This window comes from Chiloscyllium punctatum, chromosome 28, assembly GCF_047496795.1.
Source record: "Chiloscyllium punctatum isolate Juve2018m chromosome 28, sChiPun1.3, whole genome shotgun sequence".
Taxonomy (NCBI): Eukaryota; Metazoa; Chordata; class Chondrichthyes; order Orectolobiformes; family Hemiscylliidae; genus Chiloscyllium; species Chiloscyllium punctatum.
The window spans coordinates 32,710,465-32,730,997 of NC_092766.1; the positions used below are offsets into that span (position 1 = coordinate 32,710,465).

Here is a 20,533-nt window from a genome sequence, read left to right on the forward strand (position 1 = left end):
TCCCTTTACTGTCTCTAAATCCTTATTTATGATCAGTGTCTTGTATTCCAGGTGCGAGCGAATCCCCCAGGTTCCCCAGTCTGTGAGTGCAGACATTTATTCTCATCTCAATGCAGAGTGACTGCCTGTACCTAATACTGTGGCACCTTGTTTTAGAAGTCCCAGCCAGGGGAATTATCATCCCTGCTTCCAATCTGTCTCACCCTGTGAGAGTTTTATATATCTCACTGAGATCTCCACTCATTTTCCTAAACCCCATGGAATACTTGCCCAGTCTCCCAAACTCTGCTCCCACAACAAGCCCGTCATCCCAGAGATCAGTCTGGTCATCCTTCACTGCTCTCCATCAATGTGAGGTTTGTCCTTTATTAGGTAAGGAGACCAAAACTGCACACAATACTGCACAATGTTCAAGATGATATCTCTCCAAGGCCCTGTACAGCTGCAGTAAGACACCCTTTCTCCTGGACTCACATCCCCCTGAAATGAAGTTCAACACACCATTTGTCTTCCTCACTGCTTTCTGTTTCTGCAATATTCCTTTCAGCGACTGGTGTACAGGGAGATGCAGATCCTTTTCAGTGATACAGCTCCCCACTTGAAGGGTCTGTATACACTGGTCAGCGTGCCAATGCCATGCCCAGTATTGATTTCTGGTTGCAGAACTCACTGCGCTGCAGGGACCTCAGAGGTTTATGCAGAAGGAAACAACAAAAAGGACCATACGTCCCTTTGTAGATCAACATGTTTCAACCAATCCCTTTCAAATGGTGGGCTGCCAATTGATCGTTTCCACCAAAGGGCACACCGTCACCTCTATCAAAATTGTTCTCCATCTGTCACGTATTTACCCATTCACTCCACTTGCCTTAGTCTTCCCGGTGCTTTTTTACACCCTCCTCACCCACTCACAATCCCACATCCGTTAGTGCTGTCAGCAGGCTGGGATATATTGTATCTGATTCCAGCAACCAAATGTTTAAAGGGCATTGTGAACAGCTGGGCCCCAAGCACCGATCCCTGCGACACATCAGCAACCGTCCTCTGTTAATTTCTATTTATTTATTTCATGAATCTGGGTGTTACTGGCTTGGCCAGCATTTATTGCCTGACCCTAATTGCTCTTGAGAAGGTGGTGGTGAGCTGCCTTGTTGAACGCTGCAGTCCACCTGCTGTGGTTGACCACCAATGTCATTAGGGAGGGAATCCCTGGTTTCTGGCCCAACGACTGTGAAGGAGCGGTGACATATTTCCAAGCCAGGATGGTGAATGGCTTGGAGGGGAACCTAAAGATTATGGTATTTCCATACATCTGCAGCCCTTGTCCTTCTAGATAGACGTGGTCGTGAGTTGGGAAGATGTTCTCTGAGGATGTTTGGTGAATGATTTCATTGCAGCATGTAGATATGAAAACACTGCTGCTGCTGCTGAGCGTCAATGGTGGAGCCTTGTGGATGAAGGGACAGTCAAACTGGTTGCTTTGTCCTGGATGGTATAAAGCTTCTTGAGTCTTGGTGGGGCTGCACTCATCCAGCCAAATTGGGAGTCTCCTGTTACACTTCTGACTTATGCATTGTAGATGATGGACAGACATTTGGAAGTCAGGATGTGAGTTACTCGCCGCAGTATTCCTAGCTTCAGACCTGCTCTTATAGTTACTGTATTTGTATGGCGAGACCAGTGAGTTTCTGAGCAATGATTACCTACCGAGACTTTGATATTGGGGGATTCAGAGACAGTAACACCATTGAATGCCAAGGGGCAGGTTAGATTGTATTTTATTGGTGATGGTCACCGTCTGGCATTTGTGTGGCCTGAATATTATTTTCCACTTGTCAGCCTGGATACTGTCAAGAACTTGTCTCATTTGAACATGGACTGCTTCAGTATCTGAGGAGCCACAAATGTTGAAAAATATTGTACAATCATTAGTGAACATCCCCAATTCTGACCTTAAAATGGAGGGAAGGTCATTGATGAAGCAGCCCTGAAGAAGCATTCGGCCACTGCTCGAGCGACTCCTATAGACTTGGAGCTGAGTTGACTGACCTTCATCAACCATAACCATCTTCCTACGTGTCAGGTATGATTCTAAGCAGCGGGGAGATTGTCCCTGATACCCATTGATTCCAGTGTTGCTAAGGTCCTTTAATGCCACACTTGATCGAAGACAGCCTCGTTTTAAAGGACTGTCACTCTCACCCCACCCCTGGAATTCAGCTCTTTTGTCCATATTTGAACCACGGTAATGAGGTCAGGAGCTCAGTGGCCCTGCTGGAGCCCAACCGGACGGCATTGACCAGGGTATTGCTGAGCAAGTGCTGCTTAAAAGCACTGAGACCTCCCACCACTTTACTGATGATCGAGAGGTTCCTTCACCATCTGCTGCAGTACCAGGCTAGCAGTTATATCCTTTAGGACCCGGCCAGCTCGATCAGTATTGCTGTAGCTGAGGTGGACATTGAAATCCGCTACTCAGAGTACATATTGCGTCCGTGCTACCATTATTGCATCCTCCAAGTGTTGATCAACATGGAGGAGTATTGATTTATTGGTTGAAAGAGGCTGGTACATGGTTATCAGCAGGACGTTTCCTTTCCCATGTGCAAACGAATGCCATGAGACTTCATGGGATACGGAGTCAAGAGCAATTCCCTTCCAACTGTATCCCAATGTGCCGCCACTTCTGCTGTGTCCGTCCTGCTGATGAGACAGGAGATATCTGGGGAAGGTGATGGAGAATCTGGGACATAGGCTGAAATGGATCATCCACTCAGCACTTCTGACTGAAGATTGTTGCGAATGAATCAGCCTTATCTTATACACTGAAGTGCTGGGCTCTTCCATCATGGAGGAAGGGGCTATTTGTGGAATCTCTTCCTCCAGTGAATTGTTTAATTTTCCCTAAAGTTTCTTGACTAGATGTGGAAGGACTTATACCTTACAGAACCATACCTTACAGACAATGTCAGGCTGTTGCTTCACGAGCCTGTTTATTTCTATTCACTGTTTCCTGCCAGCTGTCCCATTTTAGAAACATGTCCTTATATTAGCCCCAATCCACTCAGATTTGATTTTGCAAACTGGGCTTGGAGCTTTACCAAAATTTTTCTAAAAATCAACATGTTTAACATTCATTGCTTCTCTTTCATTTGTCTTCCAGTCTGTTTCTCAAACATAATTCCCATTTCAAAAAGTATGTTAGTGTTGTCTATGACCATTACTTTAAGCCCCAATAATTTCTCCTAAACAATTTACTTACTATGTTCTATGTTCCATGTACTCTATCATTTTCCCACACCAGACTTGGTTTTCCTAGTATTGTTAGAAAGTTCTGTGAAGACAGAACGGAAGTAGTGGCTTCAAAGTTTTGCCATTTCCCTGTTCCCCATTCTCCATTCTCTGGTTTCAAACAGTAAGGAAACTGCACTTATTTTCTCATATTTCTCACATTGGCATAATTTAACAAGCTAATACAGTTCACTCTTATAACCTTATGAATATAACTCTTCAGAAACCCATCAATTCCTGCCTAAAACTGCTCAATAATTGACCTTCCACACCATACACTCACAGGAGCATAGACTCTGTGCCTATAGAAGTACTGCACGATCTATATTAGTCCCACTTTCCTACAGCAGGCCCATAGCCTGGAATGTTATGAGAATTCCAAGTGCTCGTTCAAGTACTTTTTAATGAGTGTGAGGTTACTCGTGATAACTCCCCTCTCAGGAAGTAATCCCAGAACACAACACCATCCAGGTGAAAAAAAAAGATTAAATCCTCTCTGAACCTCAAACGTTCCACTTTAAAAGTGTACTGGCTTGTTCTTGACCCTCCGACTAAAAGGAACAGCTGCTGCCTATCCACCCTGTCCGTATCACTCATAATCTTATCCTTCTGAATCACATCCCCCTCAGCCTTCTCTGCTCCAAAGTAAACAACCCGAGCTTATCCAGCCTCTCTCCATAGCTGATATGCTCCATCGCAGGGAACATCCTGGTGAATCTCCTCTGCAACCCCCTCCAGTACAATCATATCCTTCCTGGAATGTGGCTCCCAGAGCTACATACAGTATTCCATTTTGGCCGAACCAAAGCCCTGTGTAGCTCTTATAATCTACGCCCTGATTAGGAAACACAACACCCAAGGTCCAATTCTTAACTAGCCCATTAACCTGTCCAGTCACATTCAGGGATGTGTGGAGAAGCACACCCTGAGCTTCCCAGTGTGCTGCCATTCATTGTGTCCTCCCCTGTCTGGTTCCTTCTCCCAAAGTGCATCACCTCATATTTATGAAGGTTACATTCTATCTGCCATTGATCGGCCCATCTGACCATTCCATCTGCATCTTCCTGTAACTTAAGGCCTTCCTCCTCAGTGCTAACCATCCAGCCAATCTTTATGTCAAAAATACACTTACTTATCACACATCCCCCACTCTCCAACTAGCCCCCTCCACGTTCACAACAATATTTTCTATGAACAACACAAACAATAATGGACACAGCACTGATCCCTGTGTTTCACCAGAAGATACTGGTCTCCAATCACACAAACAGCCTTCTCCCACCACCCTCTGTCTCCTGCAACTAAGACAATTTTCGTTGTAACTTGTCACGTCATCTTTCATGTTGTGAGATTTTACGCTATTTTTCAGTTTCCCAGGTGGAAATTTGTCAAAGGCCTTCCTACAAAACTAAACAATCGACCTCCTCAAACTAATTCAATCAAATCCATTGGATGTGACTTCCTTCTGATAACGTCATGATGATTATCCCTGAAATAACCTTGTGACTCTGATTGGAGTTCGATTTTCTCCTTCCCTGTTTTATCCAGTTTTTTTCTTAACAGTGATCTAATACTTGCTCGTCTATATTTCCCTGGTCTGTCTCTCCAACCCTTACTGTGAAGTGGAATCGTATTAGCAGTTCTCCAGTTCTCTGGCACCTCCCCTATGGTCAGATTCTAATTAAAATATTCTGTCAGTGTCTTTCCTCCCTTGACCCCAACAGCCACCTGTGATACAACTCATTCAGACATGGATATTGGTCCAAATTCATACACAACAAAGTCACAAATGCTTGCTCGTATTTTGCATCAATCTGTTCAAGAGCTTCCCAGTCCATGTTTTTGAACTCTGTACCTGCCTCCCCCTTCTCCCAAGTCAAATAGATGTGAAGGTCTCATGTTACAATCCATCAATGTTCTCCAGCTTGACACACAGATTGCCCCTTTGGTTTCTAATGGACACTAACTGTTTGCTAATTATTCTGTTCTACATGTCCGTGTAGAATATCATGGGATTCTCCTTGATCTCGTCTACTTGTAGTTCTGCATGTCCCTCTGTTATTCAGTCCCCGCTATGTTTCACTGCAATCACCTCTCTTGTTTTGAAACTCGAGACCACAGGCTGAGTTTCCACATTATTCAATCTTGCCATCTTAGGGATTAATCGGCATAATACCTTTTGCAGTTCCTCTGTAGTCAGTACATTTTTTTTAGATTGGGAGTCTGAATGATACACAATACTTTAAGTTTAGTCTCACCAGCACTCGATGTAACTGGTGCACGACATCCTCAATATTCGAAATTCATTCACATGAATGTAAACCTAATTTTTACTTTTCCATTTGCATATGTTCTACCCAATACCTCTCACTTTAACTTTCTTGTGAGCTTACTGTGTGAGTTTGTACAAAAAAAGCTCATGACTATCTAACTATATATTATACATTTGTTCTTCATTGCCTATGACCACAAGAATCATCTTCATACCGTTCCAAAAAATTTTGCCAATTCTGGTTTTCCGTTCATCGGTACATTCTCACACTCCCCAGTTATGTTATTACCTTCTAAATATCTACTAGCATGTTCTTTGTAATCGAGTCCAACACGGCTGCAGATGACAAGATAACTGGTCTGTAGTTCACCACTCTCCATCTTCATCTCTTCTTAAACTATTGGATATTATTTATAACCTTTTCCTTATCCAGATTGGCTAAATGCCTTTTGGGAATGTGACGGAAAATAAAGTGAAAATCCGCGATGCAATCAACACGTCGATTGCTGCTTCCTCTGAAATTCTTGTATGAAGTACATCTAGTCTGACTGATTTATAAATATTCAATCCAGCTTTCTTTTCAAAGATAACCCCAACACTGATAAGAATGATCTTAGACTTTACTTACACAAGTCCCATGGTCACTTGCTATTTCTGGAAGAATTTCTGGACATTCTTCCATGAAGATAGACAAAAAAGAAACTGTTTCTTTTTCCTGCGATTTCTCTGTTCTCTGCAATAAATTATCCTGAACGCACACCAACTGTTCCTCATTTGACCTTGTTTTTAGTTTTCTTTCATACATTGATAGGCGCTTTTTAGCAGTCTTCATGTTTTTCTTTCGTTTGCACGCTTTTTCTCTTTCTGATTTTCTTCTGTTTCTTGGTCATCCTTTGCTGGGTCCTACATTTCTCTGAATCCACTGGCTCACTGCAACACTTGGCATTTTTCTAAGCTGCCTCCTTTCATCTAATAGGTAGATGAAGGTGGGGTTGAAAGTGATAGTCGGAGAGGAGGGTGGCCCAGATTGATAGGAAGGAAGGTGGACACATAGGAACATTCAAAAGGGCGGTGCTGGCTTGGAAGGTTGGAGTGGGATAACGTGGGATTCGGGGAAGTGGCGATTCCCATCCCAAAGAGGATGCTTTCTTCCTCCAGGCTTCTGGTGGCTCAGGTTTGGCGATGGAGCAGGCCCAGGGCCCTCATGTCCTTGGCAGAGTGGGAAAGGGAGTTAAAGTTCTCAGCCACAAGGCGATGGACTTGTTCAATGTGGCTGTCCCAGAATTGTTCTCTGAAATGATCCACAAGTTGACCTCCTGCTTCGCCAATGTAGAGAAGACAACATTGGGTGTAATGGATACATTAGATGAGGCGTTTTATCTCCCTTCATCACCTATCACTTTCAACCCCACCTTCATCTACCTATCACAATCCCAGCTACCTCCCTCCTGCCGCACCCCCTTCTCATTTAACTCTCTTGACCCATAAGCCTCATTCCTGATGAAGGGCTTATGCCCGATACGTCATTTCTCCTTGTCCTAGTCTGCTGGCTGATTGCGCTTTTCCAGCACCACAGTCTTCGACTCTGATCTCCAGCATCTGTAGTCCCCACTTTCTCCGCACACCTTCAGGGCTTGCATGACTCAGGTTTATCACGGTTATTTCAAATACAACAAAAACTGTCGTGTACTCAAGCAGCATAAAAGAAAACCAATACATTTTGGTCACTGTTCCCAAAAGGTCCTTTACAGCAAAATTTTCAATTAGCTATTCTGATCACTCAACACCAATTCCTAAATAACCTGATCTCGAGCTCACTGCTTAACATAAAGTTAATGTAAACAATCTCACACGTGGTCATGAAATCCATTTTTCCCAGCATTAGCATTCAATTGGGTTAACACAGTTTAGATATAATTTAAGCAGTACAATATTACTGCAGTACCCACAAATGTGTATATCTCATTTCTTGTTTTATAACATGTCCAGCATTTGTATTGCAGCTTTCACTTTGATATATAACTCGCATCAATGTTTGCTCCTCCTTGTTGTTTTTACGCTCCACCTTAGTAGATTCTGTAGAATCTGAGCGACGTGGGCTCTGGGGAGGTTAATGACAAAGATCATCTCGCCACATCATTTATGATCTTCTCCAACTTTAATTTCTCCAGATCTCCCATTATGCTGATGGAGTAGAGAAGGAAAATGATCTTCCAACAATACTCTGTATTCCCCCAGAGAGCTGAGACAGCTCTAACCTGGGTGGGAACCTTACAACAGGTGGGTAATGTGTTGCTGCTGCTGTACAGGGTCTTAGTGAGATCACATCTGGTGTAGTGTGTCCAGATTTAATCTCTTCAATGAAGAAAATATGTTGTTATATTGGAAACAGCTCAGAGATGGTTCCCTCAACTGATTCCTGCAATGAAGGTGCGAGTTTATAACGGAAGGATAATCAGGTTGACCCAGTAGCCATTGGTTAAAGATGATCTTACTTGAACATAAATGGCAGAAGGAGTCAACAAGTGAAGCAAATAACACAGATAATGGAGGAACTCATTCCATTCTCCAATGTGTTACACAGGAACAACAGGAGGATATGCAGGCCTTCGAACCTGTTACACCAAAACAGGACGAGGCTATTCAGCCCGAGGAACCTGATATACATTTACAGAAGGAGGCCAATCAGCCACTCGAGCCTATAACAGTAGGCCATGCTGCACCAGTATCCTGTTAAACAGCAACAGGATAAGTCCATTCAGCCTCCACAAGTCTGTAACATAGGAACTGGAAGAGGTCACACAGTGACTGGAGATTGTTACACTGGGACAACAGGAGGCCGTTCAGACCCACCGAGCCTATTGCAAGGGAATTGGATAAGGATAAAAAAACTATCTGAGACTTCTTTCATGAGAAAGGAAAAGGTAATTTCGACACGTGTCTGTTGTATGGGAACAAGAGAAGACCAATCAATCCCTCGGTCCCATCTCTGGGATACATGAGGATACCGTTCAGTATTTCCACCTGTTATGGGGAAGTATGAGAAGATCCATCAGCCTCTCAGCAACAGGAAGATTCCATAATCTCCCAATCCTCTAAAGCATCAACAGGAGGAGGTCGTTCTGGCCTTGGAGATGACAATATGGGAATACCAGAAAGACGTCAGCCCATCGAGTTTGTACACCAGCAGGATGGTGAGTCCATTCAGCCACACATGGCTCTTACTCGGTAATTGGAGCAGATCACTTAAAAACGTGTGCCCATTAAATAGGAATTCAAAGAAAACGTAAAGGCTTTCGAAAGGGAAGAACTTATAATAATGGTATACATTCGGGACTAAAGTGTAACAATAAACCATTGCAATTTAAGGCAAATTGTTAGAGTCATTGTTCAGGACATTTGCAAAGTTAAACCACAATCCATCAGAGTCAACATGATTTTACGAAGGCTAAATCGTGTTTGAATTGTTTGCTTGAGTTATTTGAAGATGACATAAACAAGGTGGAGCGTGGGAATCCTGGAGATGGAACATATCTGGTCTTCCTGAAGGCATCGGATATGTCGCTTCTCTAAAGAGTAAGTGGTAAGATCAGACAACATGGGTTTAGGAGTAATTTATTCGCTTGGATGGAGGATTGGTTAACCAACAAAATGGAGTCAGATGGATTAAATGTGTCATTTTCTTTTGGCAAATGCAATTTGTGGGGTGCCAGTGATTTCAGTACTCATGCCTCAACCATTTGCGATCGATGGATTACTGTACTCGGTTGATGGGATAGAGAATACGATGCCACATTTTCAGCTGACTCTCACATCGATGGGAAATTACTTCAGAATGATGATGCAAGAAGTTTTAAAACTATATGGATAGGTTGGGTGAATGGGCCAACATTTGGCAAGGAAAATTAAAGTGAATAAATATGGGGCTATTCAAGTTGGCCAGGATAATAGAAAGACAAATTATTATCTAAATGGAGAGAAAGTTCAAAGTGCTTAGGTGCAGAGGGATCTGAGTGTCTCTTTGCGTATCATAGAAAACTTGCCTGTGGGTACTTCAAGTCATGAGAAATGCAAGCATAGTTTCAGTGTTTATTTATAAAAGGATAGAGTAGAAAGGTAGGGAGTGTTGGTGTAGCTATGCAAGGCATTAGTGAGGCTGCAACTGGAGTACAGTTTGGGTGTCCTGCAGAATGAGGTATTTCCATTGGAGGCAATTCAGAAGAGCTTCAGTAGATTGATTCCTTATTTGAAGTGTTTGTCTTATGAAGAGAAATTGAGCAGTTTAGGCCGATACTCTCCAGTTTATAAGAATGAAAGGAGATCTCATTGAGGTCTGTAAAGTGCAAAAAGTAATTGGAAGTGTAGCTATGGAGTGTATTTTTTTCATGTGGCACGATCTACAACAAGAGACTAGAGTTTTAGGATGGAGAGATGGTAGGAAAGTGGAACAGAGGCCGTGTTGACATCAGCCTCATCGAGGGGCTGGATACCTCACAGATGTTCTGTGTTCTTATTCAACTCTTTGACTGTTTTGCCCAGGAATGGGGGAAGACTAGGTATCATACAGGAAGCGGGCAATCAGGATAAATCAGTTAGAGAGAACGTTACCAGTAGGGTCACACAGTGACCAGTGCTGGGTTGTCAACCATTTACAGTCTATATTAATGATCAGGAGGATGGAAAAGATATACAGATGCTGAGTTTGTTGATGTCCATAAGGCCATGAGGCCATAAGACATGGGAGTGGAAGTAAAGCCATTCGGCCCATCGAGTCCACTCCGCCATTTAATCATAGCTGGTGGGCAATTCAACTCCACTTACCCGCATTCTCCCCGTAACCCTTAATTCCTTGTGACATCAAGAATTTGTCAATCTCTGCCTTGAAGACATTTAGCGTCCCAGCCTCCACTGCACTGCGCGGCAATGAATTACACAGGCACACCACTCTCTGGCTGAAGAAATGTCTCCGCATTTCAGTTCTGAATTGACCCCCTCTAATTCTGAGGCTGTGCCCACGGGTCCTAGTCTCCTCGCCTAACAGAAACAATTTCCTAGCATCCACCCTTTCCAAGCTATGTATTATCTTGTAAGTTTCTACTAGATTTCCCCTTAACCTTCTAATCTCTAATGAATACAATCCCAGGATCCTCAGCCGTTCCTCATATGTTAGACCTACCATTCCAGGGATCATCCGTGTGAATCTCCGCTGGACACGCTCCAGTGCCAGTATGTCGTTCCTGAGGTGAGGGGCCCAAAACTGGACACAGTACTCCAAATGGGGCCTAACCAGAGCTTTATAAAATCTCAGCAGCACATCGCTGCTTTAAATTCCAACCCTTTTGAGATAAATTACAACATTGCATTCACTTCCTTAATCACGGACTCAACCTGCATGGTTTACCTTTAGAGAATCCTTGACTAGCACTCCCAGAACCCTTTGTACTTTGGCTTTATGAATTTTCTCACCGTTAAGAAAGTAGTCCATTCTCGTATTCTTTTTACCAAAGTGCAAGACCTCGCATTTGCTCACATTGAATTCCATCAGCCATTTCCTGGACCACTCTCCCAAACTGTCTAGATCCTTCTGCAGCCTCCCCACTTCCTCAGTACTACCTGCCTGTCCACCTAACTTTGTATCATCGGCAAACATCGCTAGAATGCCCCCAATCCCTTCATCCAGATCATTAATATATAATGTGAACAGCTGCGGCCCCAACACTGAACCCTGCGGGAAACCGCTTTTCACCAGCTGCCATTCCAAAAAAGAACCCTTTATCCCGACTCTCTTCCTTCTGTCTACAGCCAATCCTCAATCCATGCCAGGAGCTCACCTCGAACACCATTGGCCCTCACCTTACTCAGTAGCCTCCCGTGTGGCACCTTATCAAAGGCCTTTTGGATGTCTGGATAGACCGCATCCTCTAGGTTTCCCTGGTCTAACCTACTTGTCACCTCTTCAAATAATTATTATGTCGCTGTGATAAGCAAGAGATTAAATTACCACGAGAGGGTGGAGAGTCTGCAAATTGATTCAGAGAGGTAAAGACAATAGATAATAGTTTGGCAGGTGGAATTTAACATGATATAACCTGTCATTCCACTTACAAGAATAATGGAAGTCAGTATGTTACTGAAATGGAGAGGGATTACAGGACTTAATGATACTGTGTACTGGGGGGTTCACTCAGACTCGTTCTGACATGGGAGGTTTTGCTCCATCCCTGATCATCAGCTCCCAGACACTCCAAGTGACCCCATTGCTCTCCGTACACATGGAATACTTTGAAGTGGTTGATTGGTGGTCGGGATAGTGATTTGAAACGTGGATCAAGGGGACAGCCTTTATTTAAGATATATTCATTTCTTTCCATGGACATGTTAATCAGGGATAATGGTGCATGGAAAGAAAAATGCAGCTGGGATCACAATGAGATGAGCCATGACCTTATTTATTAGTGGAGTAGTGTGAAAGGGCCGAATGACCCACTTGTGTCCCTCAGCCCTATGTTCTGATGTTCCATTCATCCCTCGGACCTGCTAAACAGGGACAGATCGAGGCCACTCCGATGGTTAGGTGTAGTTTTGGAAATGTACTTGGAAAATCCAGGCTTGATCAGGAAGTGACCACCAACCCCACCCCCCAGTCCCTGTTTCCAGGCTTCCCCTCTTTGTAACTTCTGCTCCAGATGTGGGTCATGTTGCAGACACAGATATGCTGGGAATATAGCCACATACCTCACCCAGGGTTTAAACAACAAATCCTCTGCTCTCCCTAAATGCAACATTGTACAACATGATTCCCAGCAAAATAACCCGTTACTTTCCAAAAGCATAACATGTGAAATTAATAAATAGGAACAGGAGTAGGTCACTTGGCCCCTCAAGCTAACCCTGTCATTTCATAAGAACATGGCTGATCTACTCCAGGGCTCAACTCCACTCTTTTCCCGACTCCTTGTATCCCTCCACACCTCTCTGGGTTAGGGAGTTCCAGACATTCATTACCTTCGGAGAGAAGACATGACTCTGCATCTCAGATTGAAATCGATGTTCCTTATTCGGTATCTATATCATCGAGTTCGACACTTTGCCCAAGAATGGAAACAACTTCTTAACATCTACCTTCTCCAACCCCTTCTTTGTCTTGTAGGTTTCAGTATTATCACTCCTCATTCATTTAAACTCCAATGAATAATCGCCTTACCATCTTAGAGATTCTCAATAACAGAACCCTTCCTTCCCAGGAAACCACCTAATGTACCAACCGAGTTCCTTGCTGCATCATCATGCTGACTTGATGTTTCATACACAGGAAGACTCCAATGCCTTTACTGTTCCTTTTCTGGAAGTCCTCCCCATTAAATAACAGCCTGCCTTTTGATTCTCAGTGTCATCCTCAAACTTGGATGTATATTGCACTCAGCTCCCTCCTTCAGGCTGTCAGCATAGATTGTAAATAACTGATGTCATCTGACTGATATTTGTGGTACTCCAGCGGTTAAACCTTTACCATAAAGATCCATTAATCCTGACTCTCCGATTTCTGTGTTAAACAATGATCATCCCATGTTAATACAGTATCCGACGTCCTAGAGCTTCTGTTTTGTGTAAGAACTTTTGTTTTGTAATACCTTGTGGAAAATCTCTGGAATGCCTGGTGTCCACCAGATCCCCTTTATCAAGTCCACTTGTTACATTTACAGGCATCTCCAGAAATACTTTGCATGATTTTCCAGGGCAAAATATCATTTCCCTTTCACAAAACCACCCTGACTCTGCGTGAAGCTTTTCTAAATGTCCATACTGGGCAGATCTTCCAAACTATACTAGCCACATCTGTTTCCATTAGGTCCATGTGCCGCTAAATATTTCCCATTCATATGTTTGTCCAAATGAGTTTTAAATGTTGTAGCTGTCCTTGCATCTCCCACTCTTCCTCTGGAAGCTCATTCCATACCCACACCGCCCTCTGTGTAAAAAAGCTGCCCTTAGTCCCTTTTATATCTACCCTCTTTCACCTTAAACCTATTCCGTCTCTTTGGATTCCCCTACCCTTTGGAAAAGACCTTGGATAGTCACCCTATCCATACCTCTCACGATTTTATAAGTTTCTATAATGTCACTCCTCAACATCCTACACTCCATCTGATGCTAACTTCAAGAACAAACGTTTAAAGATAACCACTGCAAAATTGAAACAATATTAAAAATGACATCTACCAATACTCAGCCCAAACGTCACACTGTGATTTGTTTTTCTCCATATTACAATACTAAGGCAGCATGAAACGCTTACTAGTGCCAATAAGAAGTCATGCACCTGAATTCCTTTCTCTAAAGGGGGTGATGACGATGACAGTGAAAACATATCTGTGGCCAGATTTATATAATACCGCATGGTCAACATTCTCCCTCCTGGCCTCCGTATAACCTTGTGTGGTTGTGTCTTCTTTATCTTGCATTCAATAGAAAGAACCCCTTTCCCCCATTCACACCTTAAATTCGACCCGTTGTACAGAATCTTTCCTTTCACCACTGCTAAAAGCCCATTTTTCTTTTGCCCCACCCTCTTTTCCCTGCAACCCATCCTCTACATCTGGCAAGGGACTGAAAGACCATTTTGCAATTGCATTCAGTTTTGAAGAATTGTCACACTGGACGGGAAACGCTAACTCTATTTCTCTTTCTCTGCAGATGTTGACAGACCTGCTGAGTTTTTCCAGAACTGAATAGGCGCAGAACAATTTTTCAATTAAATAAATAATTATGGATACTGGAAATAAAAATAAAAAAACCTTTATAGAAGGTTCACTGGACCTGAAAGTTTAACTCTGCATTCACTCCAGAAAATTCTTCAACATCTTTTGCAATTTCTTCAGCAATTTCTGTTTTTGAACAATTTCCAACGACATATTGTCAAAGATGCCCAAACATCCTATCCAACATGGAGCGTTGTACACTGGGAACTGAACAGTAACACATGGTGACAAGTTCCTTGACTCTGAAACTGCATAAGGCTGGCATCACTGACACTGCAGTGCTCTGATTCATGGTCAGGGAGAAAAACAGAAGGAAACACATTCACTTCAAATACAGAAGATGGCATTACTGAAAGGAAACGTTTCAGGTTAGTACCTTAAATGGATATTGTTTATGTAACAAATTGGAGGTGTGACACCAAGGAAAGACTTCCAGCAGAATGAGAATATGAAAATGGAAGTATTTCCGCATCAGAAACCAGAGTAGTTCACTGAATTTAGGGCTGATGGGTGAATGGGTCTCGGTGTGAACTGGGGGGCAGTAAGTAGAATTGAATTGTAGATATTGCAGCTAAAACTGGGTTATCATCTGATGCTGTAGATTTCAATGACAACCTGTAACTTTTCCCCCAGGGTAGTCCACCCGTCTACCATTTCCATCAAGCCGATCCATGGGTCAGTGACGAGTGTAGGTGAACATGGTTGGGTCGGAATCACGTGCACCGAAACCTGATGACAATCCATTAAAGCTACCGCACTTGACTGGTTACACTACGAACAGCAGGACTGACATCTGATACAGAGAGAGAGAGATGATCCCAAGACTAACAAATCAGATATAAGCTCTGTCGTCCTGTCAAATCCATGCATAAAAGTCGATGGACCATTAAATAACTTACTGGAGGAGAGGACTCCACAAATATCCCCATCCTAAATAATGGAACAGCCCTGTGCATCCATGCAGACGATACAGTATCTGCACCACCCTCAGCCAGAAGTGTTGAGTCGATTACCCACCTCACCTTCACGATGATACCCTCAGAATCACAGATGCCGTTTTCAACCAATTCAGTTCACTGCGCGTGACATGAAGCAACAGCTGGACACTGTCGATACGACAAAGGCATTTGGCCCTGACCCCATTCCTGCAATAGGACTGAGGACTTTGGCGACACAACAAGCCGTGTACCTGAGGAAGCTGTTTCATTCCAGGTCCAACTCTGACAACTCACTGGCAATGTGGGGAATTAGCAATGCAGTCCTCACTTTTTCCTAATGTGGGTAATTGCTCAACTATGTCCCATCCCCTAAGAAGGGAACAATTACAATCGGACCAATTACCACGCCCTCAGTCCCATCACGATACTCAAATTGGTTGGGGTTATTTTTGATAGAGCTGTCAAACAGCACAGAAATAATCGCTTCAGTGTGGTTTCCGATAGGACCCCATGTGGAGATGGTGCTGTTGTGGAATTGTCATTGGCTTGCTAATCCAGTCCAGGATAATTCCCCAGTCTTCGTTCAGGAAGTGAATCCCCCGTGCTTTCCAGTCTGGCCTAAAAGTGACTCCAGACACACAGACATGTGATACACTCTTCAATGGTCTCGGAAACGGCCAAGCAAGGCACTCAATCGTATCAAACTGCTCCGAGGACTTAAAGGATAAACCGGAGAGAACAGCCGGCACCAGCCTCGTTATCAGAAAAGGGAATGGGAAACACAATCCTGTCGACCATGCAGAGACCTCCTTCCTAACAGCTGAGAGCTTCTGACAACATTTACAGAGCTTTCCTACAGACTGCACAGAAGTATCAGGAAAGGAATACGTCATACAACTCATTGAACTTTCCCTATTCTAGTTAATGGCCGAACATCTCCCCAACGCAGTTTTCCCCATACAATATACATATCCCTGAATATGTTTAAACATTGTGAACCATAAAATGAGAACTGCTGTAGTCCATTCAGCCCACCAGTTTTGCCCCTCCATTCTATATACAGGCAGTTCACCAATAACACGTGTTGATTAAATACATTTCGGCTGCAATGCAATTCATGAACCTTTTTCTATAAAGTGAACTGGCGTTTACTGTGACGCGATTCCTTGCCGGGCAACAGCTGAACAGCAAACCCAATCTCAGAAACCCTCTATCTACAAAAGGTACAATCAATGTGTTCAGCTAAAACAGGAATGCAATTGATTCTTCAGGCCTTGAAACTGAGCCTGAAACTGGGAATTGTCGTCTATATTTAAAAAAGAACTTTATTTCAAACTGTGGGGAGAATCTTGGGGAAAACTGGAATTCGGCATCGGCATCACATGGTCAGTCAGCCCCTGCGCGCTTTCTGGTGAAGATTGTGGTGAAAGGTACAGTGCACCAGTGAGTGATTGTCGTGTGAAAGCGTTACATTTCCAGCACTGTTCCATTACAACATGTAATTTAAAGATTTATTTAGACTGTCCTATTGTGTGTTAGACCAAATTTATATTTTAGTTTTTTTCTGATATATTTGGGAATTCGCCACTTACCCTCTTGTTTCCATAGACCCCATTATTAATATTACACGATTTTCTACAACATAGTGTTGTACAGGAACACAGTTATTGCGTTATTGGAGAACAACCTGGAATAATAGCTGACCTTCTATCTTCACACCGTACTCCTGCTCTCTCCCTATCCGTTTAGTTTCCACAATTCCTTATTTATATTCAGCCCCTTGATTTCCACAGCCTGATCTGGGAGAGAGTACCCCTGGTTCGCCACTCTCTGAGTGCAGGCATTTATTCTCATCTCAATGCAAAGTGGCCTGTCTGTACCTAATATTGTGGCCCCTTGGTTTAGACGTTCAAGCCAGGCGATTTACTGATCTGCTTCTAATCTGTCTCGCCCTGTCAGAGTGTTATATATGATTTTCATTCATTTTCCTAAAGCCCATGGAATATAGGTCCAGTTACCCCAAGCTCTGCTCCCACAAGATGTCTGTCATTCCAGAGATCAGTCTGGTCATCCTTTGCTACTCTCCCTCAATGTCAGGTATGTCGTCTGTTAGGAAAAGAGACCAAAACTGCACACAATACTGCACAATGTTCGACATGGGGTCTCACTAAGGCCCTGTACAGATGCAGTGAGACACATTTACTCCTGTACTCAAATCCCCCTGAAATGAAGGTGAATACAGCATTTATCTTCCTTCTTGCTTTCTATTCCTGCAATATTGCTTTCAGTGACTGGTCTACAGGGAGATCCAGATTCCTTTCAAAGTTACAGTTCCCCACTTGCTGGGCCGATATACAATTGTCAGCGTGCCAATGTCATTCCCAGTATGGACTTCTGGCTTCAGAACTCACTGCCCTACATGGACTCTGAGGGCTACGCAGAAATAAACAAAAATGCAGCTTAAGTTCATTTATAGTGCAACATTTTACAAACACTCATTTTTCAAATGGGAGGCTGCCATTTTATTGTTCCCATCAAAGTACACAACATCTCATCTCCCCATTACTCTCCATCTGCCACGTATTTGCCAGTTACTCGACTTGTCTCAATCACCTTGGAACTTTTTTACATCCTCCTCATCCACTCACAAGCTGACATCGTTTAGAGCTGTCAGCAGACTTGAGAATATTTCATTTGCGCCCCTCACCCAAAGATATTGGGAATAGCTGGAGCCCAAGACACGATCCTTACAATATCCTCCAAGCCTTCCATATAAAAATACAACATTGTTTTATTCCTACTCACTGTTTCCTGCCAGCTCTCCCATTCTAAATCTATGACCATATATTAGCCTGAGTCCCATAGGATTCGAATTTGCACATTGGGCTTGGGGCTTTATCAAAAATCTTTCTTAGATTCCACTCGTATGGCATTGATACCTCCTACAGAATTTTACTAAAAGCCACTTTCTCAAATATGATTCCCATGTCATAAATCTCTGTTGACTTTGTCTATGCCCATTATTTTCAGTCAAATACTTTCTTTAAACTGTTTAGTTGCTATTTTCATTCTATTCCTTTTTTCGCACAAGACTGAAATTCCCTAGTATTGCTAGGAAGTTTTCTTTTTTGTTTTGTTTTCTTCTGTGAAGGCGTAACTAAGGTATTTGCTCCATAGTTCTGCTATTTCTCGGTCCTCAATTATATGGCATCAGACTGTGAGAAATCAGCAATTTGTTTCTCTTAATTTTGCCATTGACATATTTCCAGAAAATATTCCAAGTTCTCTATTAACAACTTTGTTAAGATATTCTTCAGAAACACATCAATTCTTACCTTAAGCTACTCAACCTTCCACAGCCATACAATCACAGAAGCACAGACTCTGTACGACCAGAAATACAGCACAGTCTACTTTCGGCCCACTTTCCAACACAAGACCATAGCCGTGAATCTTAAAGCATTTAAAGTGCACAATCATGTGGTTTCTAAAGGTTTGAGGTTACCATGACAACTCCACTCTCAAAAAGTGCATTCCAGACCCCAACACCCTCTGGTTGAAAAACAATTCCCAAATCTTCACTAAACCGCAAATCCTTCACTTTTAAAGTCTGGCCCTTTGAGTCACAGCAACAGCTGCTGTCTATCCACCCTGTCCATGTACCTCGTAATCCTATCCCTCTGAATCACAGACCTCTCAGCCTTCTCTCCTCCAAACTAAACAACCTGAGGTTATCCAGTCTCTCTGCATAGCTGATATGCTCCATCCCAGGGAACATCCTCGTGAATCTGCTCTGCACCCCCTCCACTACAATCAAATCCTTCCTGTAATGTTGTTCCCAGACCCTCACACAATATTCCATCTTTCCCTCACCACAGTTCCGCATAGTTCTTATAATCAATACCTTGATGAATAAAGGCTATGTTTACATTCCCCTAGCTTTCCCAGATTGTGTATAACCTGTGGAGAAACATTCAGCAATGTGTGGAGAAGCACCCTATGAGCTTTCTAGTGTGCTGCCATTCATTGAGTACTCCCCTGTCTGGTTCCTTCTTCCAAGGTTGCATCACCTCATAGTTATCAGGGTTACATTCCATCTGCCATTGATCCACCCATCTGACCATTCCATCAGTATCGACCCATAACATAAGGCCTTCCTCCTCACTGCCAACCACCCGGCCAATCTTTGTATCAAATCCAAACTTATGTATTACACACCCACCCCTTGTCCATATTCACAGCTGCATCATTTATGAATACCACAAATAATAAGGTTAAAAATCTCTCCACATCAGTTATATCACGTGGTTGTGCTTGATGAAGAAGCTACGTTTCGAAAGCTAGTGCTGCCGAATAAACCTGTTAGACTATGGTCTGGTGTTATGTTATTTTTAGATTTGTTCACCCCAGCCCAACACTCGCACCTCCGATTCACAAATAATAAGGGACCCAGCACTGATGTCCGTGATACACCATTGGACACTAGCCTCCAGTCACACAAACAGCCTTCTACCACTCCCCTTTTTCTCTTACTACTAAAGTTGATTTAGCTGCAACTTGGCAAGTCACTAATGCGTCCTACGTGTTCATTGGTTATTCTGCTCCACTTGACACACTTGTAGGTTAGCTGGGGATTCTCCGTAATTTCGTCTTGCCTTGCCCCTGTGTTAGTCAGTCCCTTCCACGCACAGAATGTCCTCGTTATTACAGTCTTAAATGGTTTGTCCCTTATCCTGCCATTATTTGCCTTGAATGTGGATTAGACAGTCTGATAACCTTCCTGTTAATTTCCAACTTGTCGTATGTTTTGTGAGCTTTATAAAGTTCACAGTGACCCACCGCTGGTTCTTTGAACCTCAAGAGACCATAGGCTGAGTTTCCTCATCACTCAAGTTTGCCATCTGAGGGATATGCCTGGATAATGTCCATTGCACTTCCTCTGTGGTCAGTATATTCTTTCTCAGATTCGGTCACCAAAACTGTGCACAATACTCCAGGTACAGTCTCACCAACACACTGCTTCAACGTGTTTTTACATCTATATTCTGACTCCCTTAAAGGAAGTCAACCAAACTTTAGGTTTCCACTTACATATATTCCTCCAAATACCCTTCACATCATTGCATTTTCGAACTCACTGTGTGAGTTCTTATAGAAAGCCTTCTGATAATCTAAAATATGCCAATTCTACTGGATCGCCATCATCTATGCTATAAGAATCAACTTCAAACAATTCCAAAGTTTGTAAAGTATGATTTCCCTTTCAGAAATGC

At 43.0% G+C, this 20,533-nt stretch overlaps 1 long non-coding RNA gene across 1 annotated transcript in view; it reads left to right on the top strand.

Annotated features, from left to right (window-relative positions):
* Positions 1 to 14,334, top strand: part of LOC140453843 (uncharacterized) — a 34,041-nt gene extending 19,707 nt beyond the window's left edge. Inside the window, exon 3 of the long non-coding RNA XR_011952501.1 lies at positions 14,258 to 14,334. This is a non-coding gene — a long non-coding RNA (uncharacterized lncRNA). The remainder of the gene's footprint in view (positions 1 to 14,257) is intronic.
* Positions 14,335 to 20,533: the final 6,199 nt, after the last annotated feature.